The following is a 9,141-nucleotide window of genomic DNA, read 5'->3' on the forward strand; positions in this document are numbered from 1 at the left end:
GATTAAGACTCATTCACTTAAAAAAAAATAAGCACAAAGAGATAACCCCTACATACCTACGAGCACAGCTAAAATTAACAAAACCAAACCAAACCAAACCAAGGTGCTGGCAAGATCCTGAGTAACTGAAATTCTCATACATTGCTGGCAGGAATGCAAAATGGTATGCCCACCTTGGAAAACAGCGTGGCATTTTCTTACATAAGCGTAATTTTAAAAAAAAAAAAGGCCTACAGAAGCAGACATAGGTGTAGAGACGGAGACATGAATGTATGAATATATAAATATATAGGCGCGGGTAGGAACAAAGATACGATTTTGACCTCTGGATCTCTAGGCTGAAGTATACGCAAGACTACGGCCCAGTACCCTGCCAGGTCATTTTCTGACACAGCGTTAATTTCACACAGACATCAGTTTGATTTTAGCAAAATCAAAGGTAAGTCTCACTGACTTCACCCCATCCCATCCCCATTTTTCTTTGCAGACTTCACCCCATCTCTATCCCCATATTTCTTTAAACAGGGCTCACATCCTCTCTTCTCCTTGATGTCTTCTGGATGGCAATCTTATAAAGTTCTAAGCTGGAAAAGAATTCCCCATTGTTTTCATAGCTCTGCCTTACTCTGAAATATATAATCAGAGCAAATCAACTGAAAATTGGTGAGAAAATAAAGCAGAGAGAAGTCTATAATCCCCTTCTTAGAGCCAAAGCTATCTGGGCTGCCTGATGGTAAGCCCACTGCAAGGGGAAAATAATTAAAAACCTTTCTATTATAAACTAAAATAGCATTGCTTTTTAACACTGTCCTCCAACAGTTGCTGGGGAATCGAATTATTCATGGTGTGAGTTCCAGTACAGTTTACTGACACCCCAACTTCCAGAGGGGTCATGTTTTACAGAAAAGAGCGCCACATTCTCCTCCTAAGGGTGCCCACCCCTGTCCCGGCCTCGGGCCCTATTTGACCCAGAGAAAGGAATGTAAACAGGTCAGAACGCTTTAACAGAGTCCATTAAAAATCCCACCCCCCACCCCACAACCGGCCAGAACTGAAAAGTCACCTGACCCCCCCCCTCCATCTGCCGCTGAGTCATCAAGCCCCTTCTTCCAACAGGCTAATTATTCTGCACGGAAATTAAAAAGAACACTGGGAATTCTTCGGTTTGGGTGATCGTCTCCACCCCACCCCCTTCTAAAAACCATTTTGTTCTTAAGAGATGTACTGATTCGCTGTCTCTTACACTGGCAGTTAATCTTCAGAGGTTGCATTTTATTTTATTGGATACTGTTATTTTCCAATCTACTTAAAACACCTGCGGGGAGGGGGGAAATGCATTTCTGACATATCCCCTTTAAACACTGGAACCTTGCAAAATAATGCAAAACGATTCATATTGCACATTTGGCTCTTTAAATTGCTAACCAATATGTTTCCATCCCATTCAGAGTAAAGCAGCTTTTGCTTTAAAAGAAATCAGGCCAAATACCGAGGACAAACCCCTGTAAGGAGAATTAGTAAATGTGTCATTATTTAAGCAGCACAATGACAGCTGGAAAACAGTTGACAGTTATCTTTGACAAGCCCCTTACTCTCTTTATAATGCATGTATGGTAATCATTCCAGATTTTTTTTTCCTCTCCTGAGCAAGAGGCCCCGGTCTTCCTGTCTGGCCCCTGCCCACTTTCCCGGATGGGCATGCCAAGCTCGAAGTCACGCGTGGGCCTGCAACACAACACCTCCCCCCCCCACGCCCTGCATCCCCCCCCCCCGGTGCATGCAGCAGCCGCAGCGGCCAAAGACCCCCACTTTCGCTTTCTGGGGCGCGGACGGGGTGCAGGCTTGCAGGCCCCGGCTGCGCCTGCAGAGTGCGCGCCGCGCGCCCCTTACCTGCATTGCCGCATGGCGCATCCCCGCCGCCCACCTGCACAGCATCCTAGAGCATCCTTTCTTCAGCGCGACGCCTGCGAGCGCGGTGACGTCACCGGAGGCGGGCCCCACGCCGGCACGTGACGCCCTCGGGGCGAGGCGGGGAGGGGGTGGAGGCGAGGAAGACCCTGGAAGTCCCCGGAGGTGAGGAACAAGCGGCCGGGAAGCCCCGCTCGCGTCTCCCCTCTGGGAGGTCCGCTTGATGTGCGCAGCTTTCACCGACTATGGGCAACAAACAGCACACAGAAGGAGAAGTCCAAATGGTTACAGGCTCCAAGCGTGTAATAGGATTTCCAAAGAGTTAGCAATAAAGGGATTAGTAATGAAAGGGTTTTATTTTTAAGAGTCTTTATCAAATGAAACGGAGAGATATATTTTGTGTAAATCAAAATGAGAGTTAAAATATAAAGTGCACGGAAGTACTTTGCACAGAGGTTCAGTGTTTCAAATCATTTAATATACTAAATACTTTAATTTGAAGCATATTCATTATGGAATATTATGCTAATTGCACTAATGAATAATGCTTTTATTTACTCTCAATAGCTACATTCTAATATTAACTTGCATTTGCCAAAGGAAAAAATGGGATACCACAAATTCATACCACTTACTGGAATATTTGCTTATTTAAAATAAAGCACTATTGCATGAGCACGGTTGTACTTGTGTCTGTTTTCTTAAATCTTCTGGCAAGGAATTTGATCTCTCAGACATGAAAGAGTTAATTCACAATAACTCATTTCACGTTTTTTAATTTTTACCACATTCTGCAGAAGTGAGTCATCTTACAATCACAGAAAATATGAACGATGTCAACATTTCTCATTCACAACTGAAACAGCCTTGCCTAGAAAGCCTTAGAAAATTCCAGCAGTGATCATGTAAACCTGAAATGGCATATTTCAAACTCAAGCAGTGAACCCATCAAGTTTTCTTCTGCCAAACCATATAAACGGTTTTGAAATGTGAAAGGACAAAAGCAGAAACTGGTCTTACCTGTATCCCAGTTTCATTTACCAGTTTACTTTCAATAGAGTTTAAGTTACAATTTCAACATTCCCTGGCCTCCTGCCCCCGCGAAAGAGATGCGAAATAGATTGTTTAGGCAGCCAAGAGTTACCTACTTGCTATTTATCGCAGCTGCTTTGGTGTACTTCTATATTTAACCTGGGCCCTTTTGCCACCCTTCCCTCCAGATTAACCAAATCTCTGTTCAGAAGGTCAGCCTCTAATTTGGGCCATAAATATGGGCCCTCGTCCCTCACAACGATCTATTTTCTGCACCGGATTTTAAAACCCAACAATGTGGCCGTGTGGTTTTGTAGGTCACTCCTCTCCAGCTTGTTTTTCTAGGTGATAAGTAACTTACCTTTTGCTTTCTGGTTCCTGAGATACAGAGTTAAAAGGCTACCGCAATCCCCCGCTCCCCTGGGTGGAGGGTCTAGTGGAGAAGGAATCTGACAGGCTCACTTTCCTGCCCGAGGCAAATGTCGATTTCATCCTCCGGCGCCCAGGGCGGCCCCACCCCCACCCCCCGCGGAGCCGGGCCGGGTGGTCACGTGCGGGGCCCAGCCACTCAGTCCGGCCCAGCCAGCTGGGTCACCTCTCGGCTCTGGAGGCCCGCCATGCCCGCCTCGTTCGCCGCCTACGCTCGGTGCGTTCCGGGCCACAGGGAACCTAGCGGCCACGACACAGGACGCCCTGCCCCGAGAGGCCGGGCCGCACCGGCTGCTGCGACAGAGTGCCAGCACTCACCGGGCGGCGGGGCGGGCGGGGGCTGCAAGAAGGCCTCCCGCGGTCTGAAATGACTTGCTCTGCGCTCAAGCCCGGCAGAAATGATTCAAGTAAAGGCACCTTCCTCATTGTGGGCCGATTTTTTTTGCCAATAGGTTAGTTTCGCCTTCTCTTTTGGAGGGGACTGCTCAAGTGTAAAGAACATTACAGCAAGCAGGCGGTTCAGGAAAGGCCTCAAAGGCCCGGGGCATTTTCAACACAATGAGATGACTTCTGTCAAAGGTTCAGAATAGCAGAAAGAAAACCAAAGGAATCACTGAAGTAGCAGTTAGTAAAAAAACTATTGCGCACGCACCAGGAAGTCTGCAAACCGGGAGCACTCCCACCAAATCATGGAATGAGACTCAGGGGTGCGTTGTTATAAAGCAGGTTATCCAATGAGAAAGCTGTGACTGTTTATTCTTCACAGTGATAATTTTACAATTTTCAGTGGTTACCAGTCGTATCAACTTTGGGAAGCAGTTCAAGGTTTGCTTATCATTTTCAGAGACACAAGCAAGAAATGACCCGGTCCAGTTAGCCTTGCACGATAACCCAAATTAAGCTTCACCTGCATGACCAAACTGGTTCTGTCTGCTCAGGGACCCTTCAAGGTTGGTCTTCCTTCGTTTCTAAATTTTAGCAATTGCCCCCTTTTGGGTCATACGCTCAGCAGGCTCAGAGTATGACCAGCCGTTACAGCATTATTCTCGGTTACCACCGTTGACGTAGTCAGGCTGGAAGATCACACATTTGCTGGTTCCATTAGCTGAGTCATCAAGCCAGAGGGCCGCGCGGTCACCATCGTCTTCACTCATGTGGTTATTGTTGATTTCAACAGTTGCCTGATCTTGATGGATACCATCTGGCATGTGATTGGCAGCCAACAGGCATTTAAAAGCGTCGAGAGCATACAATGCACGAGAAAGGTCAATATGATGATTATAGGGAAAACGAGAGCCAAGCATTGATAACTTCCCCAGAGCAGAGATACCCAGGAGCCATGGTTTAACCAACCAAACAAATCCAATGGGCTGTAATCAGATTCAGGTTTCACTTTACTAGTCAATCTACAAAAAAAAAACATTTTAAGGGGCGCCTGGGTGGCTCAGTGAGTTAAGCATCTGCCTTCAGCTCTGGTCATGATCCCAGGGTCCTGGGATTGAGCCCCACGTCTGACTCCCTGCCCAGCAGGAGCCTGCTTCTCCCTCTCCTCCCTGCTCATGCTCGCTTTTCGCCACCTCTCTCTCTCAAATAAATACATACATACATACCATTTTAAGTTATTTACATAGGCATAACATGATGTATTAGCGAACACATATCCTCATGATGACCCGGGTCAGGATGAACTTGAGAATGTTGTATTTCAGGAGATGCTGTTGCACGTGGGCTCGCTTCCACCTGAATTAGGCGTCTATATGATGTGAGCAATCAGGTCATTTAAAGAAAGGCATGTCTATGGAAACAAAAGAAAAACAAAGATTAATAGTTCAAGCAAATTAGAAATTCCATTTTCTGAGTTTGGAGAGCAGTCAGTTGAGAAGATTTCTAAAAGTCGGATTCTAAGTATCTTTAGATAGAGCGCAAGCAGTGCAGTCAGGCAATCAGACAGGTTTTCCTGTTTGCAGCGTCAATGTCCCTGGTGACCTGAGTGGCTGCACAGCAGCAGGCACGAAGATCTATCGCACAGGGGCTGCTGTGGTTCCTTTGAAGTCTATATCGAGTTGTCAGGTTTCAGCTTGCGTGGCTTTGGGGGGGAAAAGCAGGTTTAGTTTCATAGTGATTCCAAGTGAAAATAGTGGGAGAAAATCGGAAATGCTAGTCTGGAGAGTTTTAGCCAAATACTGGAGGAAGCTAGAACTCGGGATCCAGTCCAGTTTACAGGTGGAAAATAAACCTCAGAGATAATCAACAGCACCAGAATCTAGTATCCACCGGGGCGTCTTACTGAAACATAAATTTCTCTCCATGATCATTTCCATTTCCATCAAAGACAACCATGGCAAGACTAATTTGTTTTGCAAATTAAGTTGACTTTTAATCAGCATGGCCTGATTATTTATATACGTGCAGCAGGAATAGTGATTGATCATGTTCTTTCAGATCCTTTTAAATCTGCAAACAAAACATTAAAGAACCAGCAATATTTTAAATGAAGTCATAAAAATTCTAATCATCTTCATTAATTCATCTGGTCTCCTGTAATTAATTCTTGTTGATCTCGATCTTTTGTTAGTTTGATGAATTCATCACTTTTCCATGAAAGTTTCAGAAATTCTTACCCAGTTCAGTGTATGATCTTGAAGTCATCAGAAACCTGTATTCTACAGAGTACTGGTCAGGACCTTTTTCATGAATCTCCTCAAAGATAAAGCATTTTTGCAGGAACATTTTTGCAAGAGCATCAGAATAAAACGGTAACTATCTGTAAATGACAAAAGGCTTAAAAGTTGGCACTGGTTAAGATCAGATGAGAATTCATTATAATGCAACTGACAAGAAAGTTTGGTTATTTCTCCGATATACAATAGTTTAAGACAATAGCTGGAATTATGACTGATAACACTATGTCAGTACATCAGATCCCCCCATGAACTTCATATAATTTCTGCAACGTTTATATTAACAACGTCCATATAAATATTTCCTAAAGAAAGTTTAGCATCACTTCTTATTTGACAATGCTTCCCATGAAATGGAGCATAACATTAAAGTTAGTTGAAAAAAAACCTTAGCTTTATACATAAAGAAGAGAGTTTGCTTAAGTAACCTGATAAAGACAAAACACAGAATCTTTGTTTTTTAGGCAGATTACATAAAAGGTAAAGAAAAAACTTTGCTTGCAAGTTCTTATTAAGAACAGACCAATAATCTAAGAAAACTTCGTCCTTTTAACAGAGAGAAAACCAAATTCTAATTTTGCGCCACTGCACTTTTGATATTAAAATTCTTCCCTTTTTTTTTCTTTTTAGTTTAAATAAATCCATTTTAATCTCAGTCTCCTTGGCCACACAGAAGATTCCTTTCTCAAGATCCCTTTTCCTCAAGTTTTCTACAACTTTCCGTATCCATTTAGGTTTTGTCCTGTCTTTTTCCTTTCTTATTCTGGAACAATGGTTTTCCTTTAGGATGAAATTACTTTCTTTTTCCCCCTTACCAAAAATGCATCTCCATCCCTCATACCTTCTTTTCCCCAAAACACACCTCCTCCTTTTCATATGCAGTCACTTTCTTTCATCCTTATTGTTTCTAGTAGTTTTGTAAAACTAAAAAACAAAAACAAGCAAACGAAACCCTCTTTTTTCTGACATCTTCCATTTTACTGGTTGAAATGTTATTTTCTTGATTTCAAAAGCTTACAAAGCTTATCTAGGAAAGAAATGGCCCAAGGCTGGAGCGAGGGAATAATCACAGAAGTACTCCGAGAGGCCGGCACACTCGCCTCTGCGCCACGTCCAATGAGTAGACATCCCTTCTGTGCAATGCACTTCAAATAAACCAAATGCTTTTTGCAAATTACAGCGTGAGATTCACTCGTGTCTCCAGGCTCATCCTGACGTGACAAGTGAGACTGCGGATGATACGACAGACAAGGGCAACAGGATCCCCGCATTATTGCTGAAGGCTCTTGCTCTAAGCTCAACAGACAGAATAAAAATTCGAAAGATGGAACAGCAAGGTCCAAGCTGATGGCACAGCTGTAAATTGCTGGGAAGCCGCCATCAGAATTCCCAGCCTTGCGAGTAGTTACAGAAAATGGGGGAAGAGCTTTTAAATACTTTTTTCTTCTCCCCCTCTTTTGTTCTTTTACTTTTTTCTTTTCTTTTTCCCAAGGGTAGTTGTTCTTGCACTGGCCTTTTCAGTTGGCCACAAAGACCCTGTCGTTTCTCAGTTTACTGTGGTAGAAGAGCGGTGGCTTTCAAACCCGTTGGATCATTCCACAGCAAGAGCGAGCGTGTATATTACGGCCCCGCACATACTGACCCCAATAAAACCATGTAAGTAACTGAAATAAAAGTTTCATGAGCTGACACGTATTTCTTATTTTCAGTATACGCCATGCACGCACTCTACTTTGCACTTTATGAAATCATCCTTTTATCTATATACAGACAATAAATCCATCTAGAATAAATCCATCTATAAATTAGAGATAAAATTGAAGATATATGTTACCCATTTATCTAGATAGGTGTAGATCATACCTGTATTTTCTATTTAAATAAAGGCTAATGCTCACACACCAAGGGTCTGGGAGCCCAGTTGGAGAAACAGGAAGTTACGGTAAATCCTCGCGCAGCAGGAAGCAGCTGGCCTGGGCGCCCCATTGCATCTCACCCTTCACAGGGGCGCCTGCGCTCCCCGCTCCCGGAGCCCGAGCGGGGCTTGTGCACAGTTAGCTTCGGCTGCTTGTTCCAAGTGCTCTGACTTCCTCTCTTTGGTTCGTTTTGCGGTCGCAGCACTTCTCCCAACTTCTTAAACTATTCGTAATCTTTCCTTTCCAGGGAAAACTAGGAAGCAGGCCCCCGCGAGCTATCACATAGCAGCATCCTGATAAATACATTTCAAAATTATTGGAAGTGTATTCTTTCTCATAAGTTTTTCAACGTGGCATAAAACGTGGTTATTAACAGACCCACATATTCGTTTCTCTCAGTAAAAACTAAAAAACCAAAAGTAGATAAACTGATGTTTCACATTTAATGTTAATCTTATTTGGAAATGAGTGAGATCACTGAATAGCCATCGTTTCATTTAATTGAGCATAAACTTTGACCTTATTTACACTTGTTTAAATTGCTTTTTTAAAAGATTTTATTTTTATTTATTTATTTGAGAGAAAGACAGAGAGAGAGACAGCAGGAGCGGGCCGAGGGGGAGAAGCAGAGTCCCCACAGAGCAGGGAGCCCAATGAGGGACTGGATCCCAGGATCCCGGGATCGTGACCTGAGCCAAACGCAGGCGCTTAACTGACTGAGCCACCCAGGGGCCCCAAAATATTATTTTTAAGTAATCTCTACACCCAATGTGGAGCTCAAACTCACAACCCCCGAGATAGAGTTGGCACCCTCTGCCACCTGAGCCAGCCAGGCTCCCCAAAATTATTTCTTTTAAACAATGATGCTTGGATTAGACTTCAAATAGTTAACTATTAGTAATTTTTTGGTTGACAAATTTTGAAGACATGCTTGCTTCTATTAAACCAACGAATTTAAATTAATTTTTATTTATCAAAGATTATTGCAGATCGTGTGGACTTGAAAAAAATATTTGGGTTACTTTCTACATTTCTGAGAGTATACTCGATTAATATAAACAAATCTCTTTAAGCGAATTAAATAGAGCTCTTTACAAATTAGATTTGGCAATACCATCCAGAGAAAAATATCACACATCTGTAACATACATACACAGACATACAGACAATACAGA

The 9,141-nt window shown here is 43.2% G+C and overlaps 1 protein-coding gene and 1 long non-coding RNA gene across 2 annotated transcripts in view; both read right to left on the bottom strand.

Annotated features, from left to right (window-relative positions):
• CLCN4 (chloride voltage-gated channel 4) overlaps nucleotides 1-3,432 on the bottom strand; it is a 101,708-nt gene extending 98,276 nt beyond the window's left edge. Inside the window, 2 exon segments of the mRNA XM_040634595.1 lie at nucleotides 1,891-2,151; nucleotides 3,302-3,432. The gene's annotated coding sequence lies outside the window, so the exon portion shown is untranslated.
• A 669-nt stretch (nucleotides 3,433-4,101) lies between these two features.
• On the bottom strand, nucleotides 4,102-8,119 carry LOC103668091. Its single transcript, XR_569931.2, has 4 exons — nucleotides 7,914-8,119; nucleotides 5,991-6,133; nucleotides 4,980-5,164; nucleotides 4,102-4,775 (listed from the first exon to the last, which is right to left on the bottom strand). It is a non-coding gene; the product is annotated as an uncharacterized LOC103668091 (long non-coding RNA).
• Nucleotides 8,120-9,141: the final 1,022 nt, after the last annotated feature.

This window comes from Ursus maritimus (genome assembly GCF_017311325.1).
Source record: "Ursus maritimus isolate PB19 chromosome X unlocalized genomic scaffold, ASM1731132v1 scaffold_X1, whole genome shotgun sequence".
NCBI lineage: Eukaryota > Metazoa > Chordata > Mammalia > Carnivora > Ursidae > Ursus > Ursus maritimus.